Source organism: Prinia subflava, chromosome 5 (genome assembly GCF_021018805.1).
Source record: "Prinia subflava isolate CZ2003 ecotype Zambia chromosome 5, Cam_Psub_1.2, whole genome shotgun sequence".
Lineage (NCBI taxonomy): Eukaryota > Metazoa > Chordata > Aves > Passeriformes > Cisticolidae > Prinia > Prinia subflava.
Genome location: NC_086251.1, coordinates 28,655,890 through 28,677,112, shown reverse-complemented (window position 1 = coordinate 28,677,112; position 21,223 = coordinate 28,655,890). Strand labels below are relative to the sequence as shown.

The following is a 21,223-nucleotide window of genomic DNA, read 5'->3' as shown; positions in this document are numbered from 1 at the left end:
TGTGTGTGTTTTGCTTTGTCATCTTAGGTTTCTTGGCAACTTCAGCTTTCAGCAGCTGCTGTACACAAAGTGAGGTTGGTACTGATTATTCCCCGCTGCATAAGTATGAACATTATTACTGTGTGCTAAGATGCAGGCTGTAGAAAATAATAAAATGAATGAATGAAAATATTGTATCCTGCCATTTTAGGTGGACACTCAAATCTCTAGGGGTACCATGAAATCCTTTGAAGTCTGGGCATCAGCTCACCACAAGGCTGTTGCATATCTCCGGTGGAACAGCAGCTGTAGACGCTAATCTCTGCTTTATTTTTAGCAAACCATTAGTCTCTCACAGGGGAGTGTGGGAGTAATTGTCAAAGCTACCGAAGGACTGCTATTAAACCGAATTGCTGTAGCAGGTGTTGGGTGGGATCTCCTCCATTCTTACCAATTAGCAGCTACTGGCTTCACGTTTAAAGACATGTGAAAAGCAGCCCTGTCATGCGAAGATTTCTTGGCCTACCTTGTGCACTGTTAGCTTGGGTCTTTTGGCAAGTACTCCTTTTGATGTTTCTGTTCTTTGTCAACATACAAGAATTTTCACTATGTAAATCCTTTCCCTAGTCTGTTGGTGTATTTTTCAAGGAGTTCTCTTGTAGGGGGTACTGCATTTAGTCTGTTTGCTAAGGAAGTGAGGCTTTTGTGACTAGATCTACCTATCCATCAATCCCTTTTTTTCACTCCTTCTCCCTCACTCCAAAAGGGAAAAAAAACCCCCATCCACCAACATTCTGGGTATTAACTGGCTGCTGATTTCCGTCGACCAGAGGTGTAAGGTTCTTGGTATTGGAGTAAATTGTGAAATTGGTGCTTTAGTGAGGAGTAGTCATTGACTGGGAAACAGCTGGGTCCAGTCTAGACCTTGGCAGTCTTGAGTGGCTGCATGTGCTGCATGTGCTTGCTTTGCCAGGCAGTGTGCATCTGCAGGCTTGGTTCCAGCTCTGGTCTTTCATGTACAGAAAGGATGTACACATACATCTACTGGGGAGAGGAGAGCACCAGGACCGTACTAATAAATGGGGCCATTGGTAATGTGAGTTGGGGCTGCAGGGTGGGAGATGATGGTTTCGTTTCTTTCCATCTTTTATGTCCTTACCAAGGTTTGTTTTGTCCATTTTTTAAGTCCAGTTTGTTCCGCTGAGGCTAGTAAGGTTTCAGGAGTTTATTCTTTCAGTTACCTTGGAAGTTGGAGCCTTCAGCTTGGTTTCATAGAAACTCCTCAGTTACCTTTGATTTATCTGTGTTGGAATGCAATTAAAAAAAACCCCCAAACCCAAAACATAAAGCCCACTGAATTTAAGAAAGACAAGAAGAGAGGAAAAGACTGTACAAAACAGAACACAGACTCCTTTTATGGCGTGTTCCTGATTTCCTCAAACTGCAGGTTACCCAAACTGTTCCTCCTTTTGTGAGTACTATGATCAAGACAAATAATTCGACAGGTGACTTTTTATAATTTTATTGATTCCTTTTTTCCCAGGCTTCTCTGAGAAGCGTGTTACACAGATGTGGATATTCAGAAAGCTCATGGCAGTACAAGAGCTCAAAAGAATTCCCAACAGGGGATCTCCTAAGCACTAAGTTGAGAAATCTTCAGCAGAGTGGTGATCCAACTCTTTTTGGTGATGGGATCGAAGCTTATTAGGATTAATGCTGTCTTCCAGTTTATAACTGCCTTAACTTCTGTAAATGAAAAGCAGTTGTTAAAGCACATCAGCAGTGGTTAAATAATTGATCTGAGCAGCTAGCTCCAGGACCATGCGAATTATGAAACCCTGTAAGTTCTCAGTTTGTAAGGAATCAGAGAAACATCATTTTGTTTGGAAAAATTTGGAAGTGTAGCTCATATTAGTGCATTCTATTTATTTGTTTCTCTCTGGTTGTTAAAACTGTAGGGTATCAGATAAAAGCTGTTGCTGTGTTTTAACTTCCAACATTAGTGGGATGGCCAGCACAAGTTCTGTGCATTACTGGAATTTCACACGTGAATGTGCTCAGAAGGATTTTAATGATGCACAGGACTTATGCTTCAGACTCCTGAATCTCTGTAGCAAATTCTCTCTCCCTTACTGCACCAGGCTAAAGAATAACCTTTTGCAAAAGGCAGAGAAATTTGTTTTGTGCTGTTCTCAAGTTTCAGTTGGGTTTTTCCATCTTGCTGCAAGTTCTTCATTGACAGAGCCATAACTAATTGAAATACCACTGTCCTCTGATGACTCTATCTCCTGCCACTGACACAGTAGGTAGAACTAATGATGAAAATGTAGTATAGGAATATTACAAACTGAACCTAAAAATGAAGGTGGCATGATGTGTGGGATGATTAATGCCCCAATTCTTGTGCATTCTAGCACCTTATACAGTACAATAAAAAAATTAATCTCATAATTTGGAGATAGTAGAGGAGGAGGCTACATTTGCATCTCATTACACCATCTTTTAAATACTTGGTTTTCATGTTTTTATTTTCAATTTTTACTTGGGAACTGAATCAGAATCATTCTGTTGTGAAAATCTTAGATATGTTCCTGCATCCATCCTTAGGAAGGAGCATGGAAGGGAAACCCAGTTCTTGTGCAGGTTAACAGAACCAGTCACTGAAGCTTCTGTCTTTACTTCACAGGAACCCCCCTATAATAGTATTCTTGATTTATTAATGTATGCAAAATGCATTCTATATCCTTGATGTACGCAAGAAATACTTGTGTACATCAAGGATAAAGAAATCAACTTTGGCCCTTGATTTTGGAGAAAAAGGAAATAACACTGAGATTGTGACGTAATGGGAAGACAATTGAAAATAATTTATTTTGTATGTGATTATATTTGATATACCTGCATATTTTCTTCTTAAAGAGAAGATGAACTTGGGGATTGTTTCACAGTACATTTCTGTCAGTCTTTCATTACTCACTAACAGTGCCTTTCTTTCTTCCTTTGCATATAATGTAAAAAGATCGAGAAGGGACTCCTGTCTTGAAGAGAGATCCATACTGCTGTCTATTTTTATTCTGTTTAATTTTATTCAGTGCAGTGCATACCACATTGCACCCCACAGTAATGTGTCCTCTGGCCAAAACTGTAGCTTCTTGATAATGGGAGGTCCTTAGTGATGAACTTTTTTTTTCCCATTTATTTAAAGAATTCAATACTTGCTGCTGCACGTCTTCTGTGGGACAGCCTGGTGTACTACTTGGTTTGGTTGTGTACAAAGTGGTTATTTCAAGTAATTATTTAACTTACAAGTCATCTCTGTAGACAAAAAAAACCCCACTTAAAATCTGATCTTTATCCAATCCCTGCATTTATTTTATAGGTTAACAAGAGGATTAATTATATGAATTTGTTCTACTGGTAAGGGTTTTTATTGCAGAATAGCAGAATTAGTACTGGTTGAAAACAAATAATTTTTTATTAAGCCAGGTGCTTATGAACCTGAAGTTTGATTTGTAATTCTTAACTTGTTAGCTCTTAGATACTTGACAATGATCATCTGCTCTGAAGACATTGAGTTTTTGGCAGAGTGTGACAAATGAGTTTGATTAAAAGAATCACTAAGTCATAATTAAGGCCTGAGTATACCCAGAAGGAACAAAGAGAATCTTTGTATTTTTCTTTTCTTACCCAAATCAAGGCTTTAAGGCCACTTGTAGGAACTCTGCATTCTTTTTGAGTCCCTCAGCTTGGCAGTTGTAAACGTTTTACATGACAGCATAGAAGTGTTTGAAAAAGACTTCTTCAAAAATTTCTCAAAGCATCTAAGAATGCAGAAGAGTAATTTTAAAGTATTCACTATATGTGAAATTACTTTAACTGCAAAATACAGTAGTACAGTACTATCTGCTTACTTATGCTCTGCCTTGAATAGTGATTTGGATAATAAATGACTTATGTTGCCCATTCATGCATAGAAGTGCTGTTTCTTAGTAAGGGGTTGTTGTCTTCCCAACAATGTGTTTAATTTTGAACAAGTATTTCAGGATATCTGGTAATTCTCTGTATGCACCAATGGCTTCTCTCTGCTCATTTTTTCCTCTGCTGATTAGCTATTGATCATGAGCCCCAGGAATGATGTGCTAACACAATTCTCTGCTGGCAGTTAGGTTGTTGATTTAAAGTCATATTTGTAAGGATCAATACTCCAGAAACACAGCATTTTTCTGCTGCCACTTCTTCTCATTATCAGTCAGCATCTGTTCAGACTGCTCACCAGATTGTTATAGCACTACATATTACCAGCAAGTCAAAAACAGTACAGTAATTTGTTACCTGCTGAGTCCTTTCCCACAAATGCAGGTAATTTTTTTGGCCTATGTAGAAATTCCTGTAATTTCAGTGATGATAAAGGTGTGTTTTTACAGTATTTTAAGTACATATAGTAGCTCGTGTGCTGATAGATAACTCAGTTAAGAAATAATTTTCTTAGCAGTATTTAAATAATTTTCTATTTATGAACTTTTCATTGTAGTTTTTAAAACTGGAAGCTAATCTTTCTGGGTGCACTTGCACTGCCATCCCAAGTAGTTCTCATTGTTTCTGTTCCTCCAGCGTTCAGTTCATCTCTGCACTGAGCATTGCCTTCTGTCTTTAATGAAGTTCAGTTTAGGTCTGTTCTCGATGCTTTTGTGTTCTTCTGTGGGCACACCTAGAGGGACTCTGACCTCTTGTTTGAGGAGATGTGAGGTAGGGAGGAATGTGTTACTCTCAATATGAGCTGGGTTCTGCTGGTATATCACTAGGGCTATGGGTTAATGTGCTGCAGCAGAAAACGTATCAAAATAAAAATAGTGTTCGTACAATGGAAAAAAAACCCAAACATTTGAATTACTGTCGTGGTTTAACTGCGGCCAGCAGCCCAGCCTCATGCAGCCACTTGCTCACTCCCCCACCAGTGGATCAGGGAGATAAGTGGAAGGGTAAAAGGTAGAAAACTCATGGGTTGAGATAAAGACAGTTTAATAGAGAAAGCAGAAGCTGTTCACACAAGCAGAGCAAAACAGGGAATTCACTGAGTGCTTTCCATGGGCAGACAGGTGTTCATCCATCTCCAGGAGAGCAGGGCCCCATCTCATATGACGCTGACTTGGGAAGACAAACACCAGCACTTCAAATGTCCCCGTCTTCCTCCTTCTTCCCCCAGCTTTATATGCTGAGCACAATGTCACATGGTCTGGAATATCCCTTTGGTCAGTTGGGGTCACCTGCCCTTGGCTGTGTCCCCTCCCAACCTCCTGTGCCCCCCAGCTTCCTCACCAGTGTGGCTGTATGAAAAGCAGAAAAGGCCTTGGCTCTGTGTAAGCCCTGTCCAGCAATAACAAAAACATCTCTATATCATCGGCTCTGTGTTCAGCACAAATCCAAAACACATCCCCATACCAGCCACTATGGAGAAAATTACCCCAGCCAAAGCCAGGACACTGTATTTTAAAATAAACAATCTCTTTATAATTTATTCCTTTTTTCAAATGACTTAGTAATATAGGACTGCATTACTCTACTTTGAGTATGTAATTTAGATCAAAACACAGTGCTTAGTAAGAACTGAAAAAATAAAACTCTTCTCTTCCTCAAAATTTTTTCTCAGTCTGTACTTGGAAGGTGAATATCTTTCACAAAGATTTCAGATGTAACCAGGATTACTAAAACTTAGTTCTCACAGCAGCAATAATCGTCATATTCAGTCCATGAAGTGTAATGAACTCAAGAATTTTAGCATCATGTAACTGAGATTGATGTTTTCAAAGGAATGTTATTCCATGATTCCCAGATGATTTAATCTCTAAGTGATGATTTGCAGGAGCAGTGGAAGGCGATCCATGGATTTAATTTTCATATGTATTAGCAGTAATGCAGCATCATCCCAGTTTCTTTGCATGTGACTTTCATGCAGCCTTACATTCTGCTTTTTTTTCTCTCCCTGCACTTCCCTCTTTTGCTCTCATTCCACAACTGAAATATTTTCTCTTGACATATTTTGAACTGATGACTTTTCTTCTTGAAGTTAAGATAGAGTTAGTGGGAGTTGATGCAATGACTTTGTATGAGTGGGAAGTTATGATACTGATTCTCAAAAAATGTGGTTTGAAAAATGGCAATACCGGTCTGTTCCCGGTGCCCTCTTTGCACAGTTAATTTAGAATATGTCAGAATCACAAGCTGCCTTTTTTTTTTTTTTTTTTTTTTTAATTATCAGTTACTCAGTACTGTTGCATACTAGCAGTGCACAGCTCTATAACATCTCCCAGTGTATGCAGATTTTTCAGTTTAAGGTGGGTACTGTTGATGGTGTATATAGTGCACTTTCCACCTTGAAATCAAAGCTTTCTCTTCTGTTTTAGAAAGAAGGCTTTGCAGTAGTTTCATTATTGGCTATGATAAATGAATGTGGATAAATAGCATTAAGGAAAAGAAAGTATTAGGCTTCTTGTCTTTCCAGGCGCATCCTTTTCCTTCTCTGTTTATTTTCTTATTATTCAGATCGTCTGACTGCTAAAATAATCTTGTGCCTTTCCATTCTTCTGTTTTTGATTTACATTATCCTATTATCTCCCGTGGCTTTGTCAAAAGGTTTTCTGTGAGCCGTGGGCGGAGAGTTACACTCTAGCTAATTGATGGTAGTTTGGAGAGTATGGTTTTGTAGACTTGATCTAAAATCAGTAAGGGCAGACCCAAAGTCTCCTTCAGGAGGCAGGTCAGAGATGACTTGGCTTAAGTGCTCTGTTTCAGGTTCAATAGAGTAAAGACAGGGCTTTCAAGGAAAGAGTTTTTTGCTAGAGCAATTGCTGTCATAAGAGAAGTCCTCAAGCTAGCTTTAAAAATAAGCTGTTAGAAAGTAGTCCTCATGCTCTGATTGCATATACTTGCAAATTACCAAAACATGAAAATGCTTATTTTTTGTAATTTGACAGACAACCTTGTGAATAGCTGATGTCTTGAGCCATAGATCTTAAATGAGTATTTTGAAGTCAACCTACTTTTGAAAGTAAGTTAGTTTCCAGAAGCTGCACGAGGCTATACTAACAATCCCCAAACATTTTCTAATATGTTCCTTGCTTGTTCCTTTGTTTGTTTTCTATTATGGGCTGTTCTGACCTAATGATCCTTTTTAAAAGCCATTGCAGTAGAGTAGCATGTGGATTTTTGGGAGACAGATCTGCCAGACAGAAGTAATAACCAAGTTTTTAGCTGAAACTTTGGACCGGTGCAAGTTGCTAGTCTTCAAGGGCTTTGCTCCTGCTTTTCATCTGAGATGGCAATACAAAAAATATCTATTCCCTTAAGCTAATTTCTGTTACTAATAAAACTTGCTAATTTCATCTTATGTAAGAACATAGCCAAGAGCAGTTCTGGATCAGGCAAGTGCTGTATGTGTTTGTATGGAAGAGAAAGGTAGGAGCAAACAAATAGTTGCATATCTCATGCTACGTTTTCCTAGTTTCTAGAAGTGTGACTGAGGGACTTCCCCAAATCCATGTTGAATCACTTGTACTTGAAACCCCTGATGATATTTTTTGTACATGAACTTACTTACCTGAACATTTACTCAGCTAAGTTCTGGCATCCATAAGTCATGGTTATGATTTGAAACTAATAACCTGTTTTTGTTGGTTGTTTTAAAGAAATTTTCTGTTTCTTTGGTAAGAGAACTGTTTGTAACATTTCAGTGGACACACTGTGACTTTCTAGCACACAAGTTCCACCCCCCCAGCACTTTCATAACTTCAAAAACAGACCAAAGATTTAAAAATCTGTTTTGTTTCACTGTAGGATTTCTTCCAGTACTTGTATTTTTTGTTTTAATAAGAAAGAAAAGATTCACAAAAAATTTACTCCCTCTTCTGAAGTGAACCACTCAAGAGTGTCAGAAATTTTAAGTGTTTCATTTCAGAGGGATTTTCAACTAGAATGTGTGCTCATCCTCAGTGGAAATTCTGGCAAGTCTGTACTAATGAACAGGGGAGCAGAAACCAATCTAAGTACTTTACTTGGAAGGAAACCAAATACTTTTATTATCAAAGTTATAAACGTTAGTATTTTGAAGTACTTCTGTGATCTTCAGAATCCATACTCATCAGGCAGTTTTAAAACTGTGATCTTATTTTGAGCCATGTCTTACTACTTCAAAAACTGAGTCGCTGAATTTGGTAAATGACGACTGTATGGTTGGCATGAAATAGAAAGTAGTGAAAAAAAAAAGTATCTGTAGATTTAGCCATACAGTGGGTTCAGGTATAACTTTGTGTGTGTGTGTGTGTGTGCAACCAGCTTCAAATAGATTTCTCTGCTCTAATCTCATTGCTGTGCTCATGGTAGGTTTGAAGAATATAGTTGATTTCCTCAGGATTACAATGCAAATTGAGCTGATGGGGTATTTTTTTTTTCCTTTTCCTGCAACCCTCCTCCAAACACATATGTTCACATATAACAGCTTAATTATACTGGCATCTTTCTGTAAAATCCTGGAGACTTAAACTCATGTAATTACTGAAGAGAATTTCTTTAGTGGGAGGATAAAGTTTTGCATTATGATGAAAACTGAGTAGTGCTAGCATCAGACTGTTCACTGAATCAGCTATTGAACTTGTCATAAAAAAAACCCATTTTCCCAAAAGCTTTTCTCTAGAAAAAAACCTCCATGTTGCAGTATAGAAAGGGGAGTAGCTTTTAACAGTGATGGTATCACTGAGGGAAGTTTCCCAATGGAAGGAAGTACAAAATCATCTAGTCTTTACAGGGTGAAATCGAGACCCAGTTTATCTTGAAATTTAACAAGCAGATTGTGGAGCACAGGTAGGATCCCTTTCTGGTCAGAAATCCTACCGAGAAATTACATGCTATGCTTCACAATTGCTGATACTTTCAAGTAGTTTTCAGATATTGATCTGGCTAACAGAAAATAAATTGTATTGATAAGATCCCCATTTTGGAGTAATAGAAGAGTAGATAGAAAACCAAAACCCAAACTGTGTATGCGTAAGAAAATGCAGCCCCGCGAATCAAAAAAGGCACATTTGGCTTCCAAGAAGTGTTTGTATTCCTAACTACTCCTCAGAACTCGGAGCAGGGCCTTTGGCTTGTGAACAGGAGATATGTGGCTCCAGCTGATGCAATTGGAGTAATTTTGACTTCACGTGAGCAGGGAGGTGCATCAGCCTTCAGAGCCTGCTTTTTGGGGAGGATCTGCAGGGACCTGGGGGCTGCAGGGCAGGTGTCACTGTACTCAGCACAGGGAGGAGCTGCAGCCTTTTTACTAATGGAGAGGTCAAGGAGATTCCCGTGCTTTCCAGTTGGCTGTCACGGCTTCCACAAAGTCGGGGTGGCTGCAGAAAGTCACCCACACACACAGACAGCAAGGGTGAAAGCTGGTGCAAGAATACTTCCTTTTGTCAGGAAGGGTTAAGGAACATTCTTGCTGAACCGTTATCAACGTGATTTTATATAATGAACCATAATCAGAAATAGTATGCAAGCCTGATTAAGGCTGTTGATGCAGTGAAACAGGAATACACCCACACATGTACTTTCTGTAGGTAATTTACTTTTGAAGGTTTAATATTGGAATTTAAATTATTTCAAATCTGTTTTCATTTTATAAAATGTTTTTCATGCATGTGAACCAGGAACAGATGTAGATATTTCCTTTTACTGACCATGACTGGAGAAAAAAATATCACATAAGGCAAAAGGATTTTTCCATCATACTTCGTTACATTATAATGAAGAAATCTCAAATGGAAATGCTGGATGGACTATGTTTGGGATGTTTGTCTGGAGGCTTATTTTTGTAGTATCTCTGAGTTGTTGTAGCCCAACTTACAGAAAAGTCAATAGATCCTGTAAGGAGAGATTTGGGTCTTGGGTTAGAAAGGCAGTTGATAAAAGACCTGCATGGACAGATGGGCAGGTCAAACACACATAAATGTACTTATGCTTTGAGGCAACTGATAGTACCCAATCATCCATCTAAATTTTATTCTTTGGTTTAAAGATATATGGATGAAGTGCCAGTACTGCTGGCATATGTGTGCTTGTAATAGACTGATTCTTATTTAAATTGCAAAGTGTGTTTTTAGATGTCGCTGCCACCTTGTTTGCTCTTCTCAATTTGTATCCTGATTTGCCAGCTTGACTGTCTGGATTCATGACTCGAATTGCTTATTTGCTTTTCCCTGGTGTTGCAGTTTGGTGGAGGTTGCTTTACACAATGAGTTGTGCACAGACTTTCACAATCACTCCTGAAGAGTTGATGTAGGTGGCCAGGTAGGTATAAAATACTTTCCCGTTGTCATTGCTGGAGATAACTCTCTGCCCACAGTGAGTGACTGGTATGGCTAGCCTTAAAATTTAAGTGCTGTCTGTTTGGATGCTCTCAGTGGCTTTGACCCTATAGTCTGCAGTAGGACTGTAGAACATAATGTACCCACATCATTAACCCTATGGGTCTCATCTACCTGTTGGTCACTGCTGAGAGAATTTCTAAGTAACTGGTCTTGGTTTTCTGCATATGAAGAGTTCTTCTGTTTAAGTCCTGTGAAATCCAGCCTGAACACCCACTCATAGCACAGCACTCACAAGAAATGAATCAGCTGAAATATTTATATCTACCTTTATTACTTTCTAAACCATAAATGTTACAATCATGCAGGATGCAGATTTCTGCTGAGTAACTGCATGGTTTTGCAGGTAGGTTTTTGTCCCTTTCTACATTGTTTTATTTATCATTATTAGTACTTGAAGTATTTTAGATGCAGGTGATTAGTTTAGGTATTACCAGTCTGGCTTTTGCCTCATGCTTTTGTATACATTCCCATATGGAAAAGGAGAATGCCATTGTAATATTTGTTCATTTAGCAGAGTACAAGGTTTCTGTAGTTATACTCTGTTCCCTGCTAGGTTTTTGGAGCTGTTTGCTTGTTTGTGTAATTCTTTTGCATTTCACCTTGAAAGCTTCAGACATCCTTTGCAGTTTTTGAGGTGATATTGGTAATGGATGTAACACACTCATCTTTGTCACCTGGTGATAGAACATCTAGTGCTCTTAAACTCCTGTCAATTGTATGGTTATCTGTATTTTTCTGATGTATTTTCATACCCCAGAAACTGGTGAAGGCTTACTTAAAACTGTGTTTCTTTTAGTCTTAATTTTAAATTATATTTTAAAGGAAAATTAACAAAAAAACTATATACAAGCCTACGCAGAGGTTGAACTCTTCATTCCTTTATATTTATGAATATGGTATTTTGGAAAATACATGTGTAATGCATAGATTTGGAAAATAAATGTGGTTGTCAGGGACAAAAATCTTTTTATATGTTTTGTCAAAAACAGGAAAGGGAATTATCCCCAGGGATCTCTGATGTCATGCCTGCTTATGTTATATAAGAGTTAGAGAAGCCTGAAAGCTTTTTTTTTTTTATTCTGGTGGATTTATGGTTCCTCGTAAGATTAGATTTACACAATATGTGTGTCAAATGGTAATTTAAGATGGTTTTCTTTTTCAGTCTGTGGGATGACCCCGTCTTTAACTCTGAATGAAACCAAACCAGTAAATAAACATCTTCCTTGGACAAAGGCCACAGCCTTTTTATTTTAGGAGGATCTGTTACATTGGAGCACTGGGAAGGGTTGCCATAACCACTGCTCTAAAAATATGTGGCTTTCTGAATCTGTTGCCATGCCTTCTATGTGAACAGTTTAATTGGCTGAAGTAAAACGTTATTTCAGCTGGTTGTCATTTTTGTTTGCTTGTATGGATAAAGTAGGCTTCAGAAACACAAAAGATGGTTTCAAAAAGAAGGTTGCATCCAGTATTCAGTTCTCCACTTCGGGGTATGCAGTAATCCATCAATATCACTCTAACAGTGGTCTAGGTGGTTGCTAGTGGCAGTCACTTTAGAATCCTTTGCAAATTGATACAAAACTGATTTTGAAGCCTATTTCAGTGTTCCACTAAAAGGAGACCAGAGTTTGGCTTGTAAATGGGATTGCATGTTTGTGAGTTAAATGATTGCAGGCTAGGTATGAAGCTGATGGTCTCAGAGAAAAATGAAAAGAATGGAAAATATGTAAAAATTGTAAATATGTAAATATTGTAAAAATATGTAAAAGTGAAGAGTTGCTTGAAAATTATTCTTGCTTTCTTGGAAAATCTGTCGCTTATTGACTTTTTGTCTTCTAATATCAGTATCTAAATAAACAGTTAACTTTTTTCTTTAAACTCTTTGTTTTAACCTACTTTTATTACAAGGAGTTTATTTGTTTTTACTTTTTGTCTGCACTTCTAGATCAAGTTCTTTACACTGATGTAACTGTGTTTTCAAGAGCTTAGCAGTATAGTAATACAAAACTTGCAATTAAAAAATAAATTGGCATATTAATGAAAAGAATATTACTGTTTTTACTTTTTTCCCAAAAGGATTTTTGGTGGAAGGCTGTGGATGGTTCAACCGAGTGCATTTCAGTTTGAGTGTTGCAGTTGTTCACAATCATAGGATTTAAAAAAAGAATTCAAGTTTTTTTACAAATTACTATCTTCCTCTCAGGTTTTTAATTGACTTCCTTTCTTGGCGTTGCACACTTGACTGCATGTGGCATTCACTTGAAATGGAAACTGCTGTCTTACGTGCAAGGATTGTTGGAGAATTACATGCTTTCTTATCTGTTCAAACATGTGGACTATTAAAAGAATCTTTGTTGCTCTCTGTAGCCCTTGTATGACTTTATAGTCTGGACTGTAATTTTCAATATAATTATTTTGTGCTGTCTTTACTTGGCTAAAGTTCAAATAATCTGAATACCTAAAAGATTCACGCTGCAGGGTGTATTTCAGGTTATTATTCAAATTTTCCTGTAAAAACATAAAATGAACATTTGATGGATTTAGCTTTAAATTTGTTTTCTTCATATAGCAGTAGTGAATGCAGTTCTTCAAGCACATTTACTAGTGTAAAACACTAGTAATTGTGGGAAGTCTTTATAATGACATGAGGGTTAATTACTATGTTTGCTTATGTTATATTTAAGTACTTCTGTCTAGAGAAGCTTTGGAAAGGTAACATTAACATCTTATGTGTAAATATATGTAGATGTATGTATACAAAAATATACATGATATATACCGCTACACACAAAAGCAAAACATGTATTATGGAGGGAACTATTTTAACTTTGTATTAAAGCCTTTGTCATAAAAGAATACCATTTAGGTAGTTCAATTGGCATTTTTAATAGGTCCTTTGAGGGGAAGAAAACCCTTCCTTGGGTGTGTACTTTTAAATGTTGTATTTCAGTAGTAGCTGAAACTTGTTTTTCACTTTGCAAACGTAGTGTTTCATTTTATCTGTGGAACTTCCAGTTGCCTTTTAAATTGTTTTTATTTTTTTTTAACATACAGGAACTGCGATAGATTCAAGTAATGATCTCTTTGGTATTTTCGCATTAGCTGATAAGGAAGCAAATTCATTGAACATCTGTTAGTCATTTGGAAACTTGAAGAAATGATATTTTGTTTGATGAGATGCTTAGCTGTCTTTTGAATGGCTTTTACTGACGTCTGAAACTCCAGACTGATGGAGTTTGTTCTATCCTGTTGGGGGCTGGGGCCAAACAAGCTGCATGGCAGAGGGTCCCAGGGTTGAGAAGGAGGGATTATGCAGGGTGTGAAAGCACCAGAGCAGCTCCTTGCAATTTTTTTACCAAATAATTTAGGGAGAAGCAACTGTAGTGATAAAATAAAGGAATATTAATGGTGTTAAGAAAAAGATTTCAAATGCTAGCAAAATTGTGGGCTTATATTTTTTCAATAATCCTTTTGTCAAATTAGTGACACAGTCCAACACCTGTTACAAGAAAAATTAAATTAGTTTTGAGTTGCACTCCAGACTACTTGGAAGCAACTGGAAGTTTAGAGATAGTAGATTAATTACCATCTTTCCTTCTCTTACAAACTGAGGTCTCGCTCAACTCTGATGTGTGTGACATGTTTTGAGATGTGGTGATGACTGTGTGCTAGTTTGCCAAGTATGGCCAGCATGAACGGAGCCAGTGGAAGCAGCCCAGACACCACAGGTAAAGTTCTGATTCTGTGTTGGTACCAAAGATAAGCTGGAAACAAATTGTGGCCACACTGGAGGAGAAAGGACTTGTATGGGCCTTTGTACTATGCAAGTATGAGCAAGGATGCAAACGTCAGGAAAGGACATCCTTGGTCCTTACTGGAATTTGTAGCTCTTACACTGAACTGTACCTAGGCTAGGAAGTATCTGTATCAACCTCCCATTTGGGGAGAGGTTGTTTCTTGGTCTGGTTTGGTTTTGGTGTGTTTTGTTGTTTTGTTTTTGGGGTGTTTTTTCCCCGTTGGTGTTTTTTGTTAGTTTGTTTGGGTGGGGGGGAGGGGGGGCATTGTTTGGTTTTTTGGGGTTTTTTTTGACTTGTGACTCTTGATGGATCAGATTGTCACATAATCAGATATTAGTAATTGATTAACGTGTCAGTAAAGCAACTTTTTGTAAGAGTTTTTATAAGTGTCCACACACCAGGAAGAGCAGTCTGTTTCTGGAACCATTACCTAGGGATGCAATATAGCAATAGCTACAAACTGAGAAATAGATATCTCTTTAAAATAAGGAAGGGGTATAAATCAAACTGCTTTGCATGTAGTAAGAATTTCCCTTCTTGAGAGATGGTATCTGTGAGCTGGAATAACTTGCTCTCGTGTTGCCACTGATGTAGATTCGTTTCCTAGAGAGCAAGCACTCCTTTCAAACATAAATTGTTATCAACAATTTTGTTCCAGGAATAGAATACAGTATAGCATACAGTAAGACTTGTCATCATTCCTCTTTTAGATCTTGTAAATTAGCTTTCAGGAAAGGGATTCTACACTTAATTACTAGATGAGTGACATTGGTACCAAAATGGAACATGAGTGTTAAAGTAGGATTGACCATGTGCAGTCCTTTTCTCACTCTTCCTTTCTTCTCAGTTAAAAGGAGTTTTAAAGTATTTGTTTCAGCAACAGTTACTTGTACGCTTCAGAAATATGATATCCATATCTTGATTAATGCGTATGAAATGGATGTGAAGACAGAGGATGCAGTTCTGGCTTTGAGATATTGCTGTGTTTGCTTGGTGAATAATGAGTAGGAAATCAAAACGGAGCCAAATGTGCTGAAATGCACAGGTGGGAGATAACTGTCCCCTGTGTTGCTATATTTGTCTCAGTTTGATAGCTTTTATTATGCTTCATTTACCATCCTGTTATGTCACCAGCATTTACCACTGACTGCAGGAGATTATGATTATTGAGTGTGACTTCATGGTCTTCTGCACAGGGAGGCCAGCTGGTTCGCTGTGCTCTGAGCCAGCTGATGGGTTACAGCCATGGTTACCAGGGCCCGAAACCGGGCCAGCAAATCCTGCCGAGTGCTTTGTCTGTAGAGAGGCGGAGTGCAGGAGTGCAGAAGCTGGTGGGAGTAGCTCTCGGTAGTTCCTGTTACACCCTAAAGGCAGTGTCACCTTGCCTAGGTTCGTGTGTGTGTGCATCAGCTGCTTCAGCAGAGAGTGAGGCCAGGAATAAAGCGGTGCTGAATCCCAGCAGATCAGTGCAGGTGATCACTGTGTGTATCCCAACAGATGGCACCCGGTGTCCTCAGCACAAAGGTGTTCCTCTGATGGTTGGGGTGCAAAGAAACGTTTAGAGAAAAAGGCAGAAACACATATGAATCAGTCACAAGTTTTGTAGATGCATAAATTGGTGAAGTGGAGGGAAAAGAAAAGGAGGTTGAGGGAATCTGCCTGTCTATTCAGAGCTGACAGTTATCACAAATTCTGGTAACACAAAGCCAGCAATTCTGCTAAGTTTGGAAAAAAAATAAGTTAAGTTAGTAAAATACCAAACACTATTCTTCAAATAGATTTTCAGTTGGCAAAGACTTCCTCAGAAAGATGAACCTTTTAGCTTTCCTGCAATTACAGTGATGAAAGAAATCCTGAGAAGAAAAGGATAAAGTTAATAATAGGTAACCAGATAAAATATTTCAAAAGGCTAAATTGAATTTTTCTTCTCTGAGGAATTAATTTTATGAAATTAGACATTATTTTGTACATATAATAACTTAATTGGCTGATAAATTAATATTCCCTCCTGGGGTTTGATCTGTTATAATTCAGGTAAGAATTTGTGACACAAAGAGATAAGCTTTCATATATAAAATATTTTTCCTTGTTCTCATTTATTTTCCTAGTTTTAGAGGAGCTTCTAGCTTTCTAGTTTTAGGGGCTTATGCTGATGCCATTTCTTTTCCCTGTAAAAGTTAGCAAGGGTTGCTGCCAGTAAGGTGTGTGTTGTTGCACTGCATTTTCTAAATTGACTGTATTTGTTTCAGTTAAGCTTTTAACAACTGCTTGCTGTAAAATGTTATTCTGATCTCCTTATCCTGCCGTTTTGGTGATTTTAAAGTATACCTGGCAATAAGTTGCATTTACCACCTTCAACTATGTTTTACTGTTTAGAGTGGAGCAGGTGTGGTATGGAGGCTTGGCAAAAGTGAGCCTTTCCTGAAAGTTGAAACTGATTCATTCCTTTCCAAATTTTTAATTTTAGAATGCCACTTTTTAATGAAGGCTGATGGTGAAGGATGAAGTCTTTCCTTTGGAACGTTATGAACCATGAATAATTTGGTGCCCATAAATCTATCTCTGTCAGCATCAGGCTATTAGGATCATTAGCACCCGTGATTCCAGAATCTGGAGTCTCATCATGTTCTCAGCAGATAAAAGTAATTGCTGAATCTTCTTGTCAAGTAAGACTCAGTTGTGGGTAAAGTCACTACTTTCCAGGGGAAAGAGCATGATTCCACATAAACTAAAGCTAGGAAAAACTGTCATAGAAGGTCTCTGAATTAATGTGTCAGGCATGAGCTCCTTTTCTCCATTCACCTTAGCAAGTAGTTGTTGAATTATCTTCTTTGTCTAACTGGATCCAAGGTAAAAACTGATTACTGTGCAGTAGTTGAGGGTTTTTTTGCTATCCTGAACTGATCTGAGCGAGGTATTTCTTCTTGATCAACTACTTGTACTTGCTGCTTTGTATTCCAGGGGTCTTTAGATGAAATCTTGACTGGTAGATCTTCATTTTTCTGGGTGTCTAATTTCAGGCAGGACAAATCAGAAATCAAGATCCTTGACTTCCCTGCCTTTTAAGATTGATGGAGTTTGCAAAACCATCTTGCAGTTCATCTACATGGTCCTTTTAAATTCTATAAGACAGGTTCTTTGTCCTACACCTAAAACTTTGGCTTTGGAGGAGACAGCAAAGTGATTTTAAAAGGTCTAAATAAAAAGTAAAAGAATGAAGATATGTTTGTGCTCATTTTGAGCTGAGATTGGATACTTAGTCATCTGGTAATGGTAAAAACCTAAGAATAAAATTTGTCCTAAGCATCTGAGACCCATTTTGAGCAGATACTTGGACTGCTTTTCTAATTATTGTATGCAATATGATAAGCAAATAATTGGTTTTCTGATTATTCTCTTAACTCTCTATTCAGGTTTTTAACTGATATAATCAGTACTCAATTTTTGTGTATCCTGTTGGTAGCTCGTGCATGTGGTTTTCATTTACTGCTTTTCATAAGTAGCTGTTCATCTGATTATTTTGTTGGCCTCCTTCGTAAGCTGAGATGAATTGGAAAAGTGCACATTGTTGTGGCTCTGAGTTTGTCCTTGCCCTATTCTGTTTGCATAGATACTCATAGTTCTACATTAAGCTGTATTTTTTCTATATTGAAATAGTATCAAAGTAGGGATTGTTACTCTTAACAAATGCCGCTCTTGGCTTTAGAAGTAGGTACCATACTGCATATCTTATAATTGTAACTAATTTTAATAGATTACATATTCTGTGTTAGTGATTTTGCTGCTTAATATTTAAGTTCTGGCATGTTTTTCTGTTCAGAATAATACCTATTACTGGTAACTGATGGTCATTAAAATCCAGTGGGATTCACTCTGGTGCTGTCATGTTTTGCAAATAATGAATATGAGAAAAGGTTAAAGTAGAGATTGCTGTTACTGTTTATTTTCATTAAAGCTGATAACCAGTATACCCAGGACCTGTGCTTTAGGAATTTTTAATGTTTTCAGATGTAATGTTTTCACTTTATTTTGATTGGAGCTAATGAAACCTTTTATACCAGACTGTTAGGTCTCAATTAGACACCAGGCTGGGAAGGTCTAGAGAAGTAAACATGGACAGGTGGTTGCAGTCTCCAAAAAATTTGACTTAATAGTGATTGAATTTGTATAGACACAGTCAAGGGTGGAGTTCATTTCTTCAGAGTATGATATTAACTATTATCATAATCATTTATGGCCTGTGTTCCAGCTGCTACAGCAGATGAAGGAGGACAGCTGCAAAAACCTGCAGAACATGAAACAGCTGGTCCCCAGAGTGAGACATCCGTAGAGTTGAGTCAGGAACAGAGAATTTCCTGTGGAAAATACAGTGTGGTCATGTAACTAATGACAAAACCATGTATACAACAGGTCAAGAATGAGTTACATAGACTACTTAGTTATATTTTTTCATATGATTATAGCTATATTTGTATATCTATATCCTAACTTAGAATTGTTGTCCTGAAAATTTTTAAATTAAAAAATGTAATTTGGAGAGGTAGGGAAAACTGGTGGTATTTGGATGCTTTTATGGTCAACACTAAGCTTGGGAATTTTTAGAGTTGCTGTGTGAACTTATGCCCTTAAGTTAATGAGAAACCTGTACTACTAGGTTATCTGTTTCCATAGAACAACATTTTGCAGGGAGGAGGTGTATACTTTGTTTTCAGAGATACAATGATGGTGGAAGGGGAACAGAGGAGGACAAATCTTGGCTTTCACTGCAGATTGTGAAGAGGAACTTGTGGTAGTGGATGCTTGTACTTCTGCATGTTTTGTGTTGAACTCTTAGCTTGATTTTTCCTTTACAATCCGTTTTCACTTGTTGTTCTCCTGCCCTAAATCCTTATCAGTTTTCATTCTATTTTCCTTCTGTCCTACCTATAAAAGCAAGCCTGTATAGATCTTTAGGAAGTGCTGTGAAGTGTTGCCGTTACATACAAGTTAATAGTGCTTAAACACTCTTTGATAGGCACTGTTGAAAAGTATGGGTCGAAGATTAGGTTATATCATGCCACGCAGTGTTTGCGTTTTCCCTTCCTTTATTTGATGGTGCACAAAGTTCATTCAGCAGCCTGATTAGTTCTTAGGCTGAAGAGTGTTTGAAAATTGTACGAAGTGATAGCTGAATATTCAGTGGTTTTGCAACAGCAGCTGGGTAGACTGCCTTTCTAAAGTTATTCTAATTATTTAACTATAAAAACCCTTACTTACTTCAGCAGTGTTACTGACAGCACAAAGCGGAGTGCTGCAGCTGACACAACAGAAGGAGGGGATGCTGTCTAGGAGGACACTGACAAGCTGAAGGAGCGGGTCTGTAAGAACCTAATGGGATTCAACAGGTCCTAGTGCAAGGTGCTGCAGCAGGGTCAGGGCAATCGTAGACACGAGTACAGACTGGGAGATTAACCTTTTGAGAGCAGTCGTGGGGAGAAGGGCTGTTCAGAAGTCAACAATGCTGCAAGTGCAGCCCAGAAATCCAACCATATCTTGGGCTGCATCAAACGCAGCAGGGCCAGGGAGGTTGGTCTCCCGTGTATCCAGTCCTTGTTAGACCCCACCTGGAGTAGTGCATCCAGCTCTGGATTCTTCAGGACAAGAAACATGTGGAACGTTTAGAGCAGGTCCAGAGAAAGACTGTGAAAATGATGAGGGCTTGAGCAACTCTTGGAAGAGAGACTGAGAGAGCTGAGATTGTTCAGCCTAGAGAAGAGAAGGCTGTAAGGAGACCTTATTGCAGCCTTCCAGTTCTTAAAGAGGGCTTTGGAAAAAATGGAGAGTTTTTACTTGAGGAAATAGTGATAGCACAAGGGGAAACAGTTATAAACTAAAAAAAATTAAAGATTTAGATTAAATGGTAAAAAGTTCTTTCCTGTGAGGACAGCGAGGCACTGGAATAGGCTGCCCAGAGAAGTTGTGGATGGCCCATCCCTGGGGGTGTTCAAGACCTGATCTAGTGGGTGGCATCCCTGCCTCTGGTAGGGGTGTTGGAACTGGATGATCTTTCCATGAGTTAGAAAGAAGGTCCCTTCTAACTCAAACCTTTCCATGATTCTAAGGTTGTAGCAGCATTACAAGAAGAGTTGCGTTTATGTAAATGGCTGTGCAAATACAGTAGTACCCTGGGTGACTCGCACTGTTCTTATGTGTGATGCAGTCAGCCTGCATTTTAAGTATTCCTTATGTGCTAAGCTTTATATTAAGAGCAGCTATTTTAAAGAGATGCTTTATATAGCAAGTGAAATTTAAACATGCTGGCTTTGGAGGCAGAAAGTGCCCTGGCTTGGTATTTAATTAGTGTAGTTAGTTCTGAGACGGCAGAAAGTGCTGATTTCCCTGGAAGCACCAGAAAGCCTTGATTTTAGACAATACTGTATTGTCAGTGCTGTGCTTGTTCAGCAGCATCTCTGCACACATTTGGCAAATATTTAAAGGACACCTTTTGTGTGATTGGTTCGGCCTTTGAAAATTAACTTCTTTGTGTTAAAGGATGTACACACCAATGCATGATTTTATCTTGACAATCCCACGCTTTTGTCTTTTACCAGCAAGGATGTATTTGTGGATTATGGTTTTTTTAGCTCCTCAAAGGGCAGTGTACTAAAGGCTTTGTAATCACTTCTGTACTCATGAGGTATGGGAAAGCATTTAATTTCTGTGTCTTTGTAAAGCAGGAATAATACAGGAGCTGTGGTAAACAAAATTTTATTAGCCAGGGAAATAAATGAAACTTTTTGTATCACATTACTTAAAAGTATATGTTTCTATTTAGCTTTAACCTTTTTATATGTTGTAAACTCTGGGCAGAGGTAATACATGCTTTCTGGACTATGTAGCTAATTTGCAAATAAGTCTGTGCAAAGCATAAAATAAGCATTCTTGACAGTCATCCTCTCTTACAATTTTGTACACTTTTTGCTAGTTAGCTTCCTTTTTTTTTTTTAAACATATCAGATGTTTACATTAATGGGGAAGTTGAACAGACAGTACTAATACCTAATA

At 38.0% G+C, this 21,223-nt stretch overlaps 1 protein-coding gene across 6 annotated transcripts in view; it reads left to right on the top strand.

The window, feature by feature from the left end:
- SIPA1L1 (signal induced proliferation associated 1 like 1) overlaps positions 1-21,223 on the top strand; it is a 200,492-nt gene that overhangs the window by 107,917 nt on the left and 71,352 nt on the right. The window lies entirely within an intron of this gene.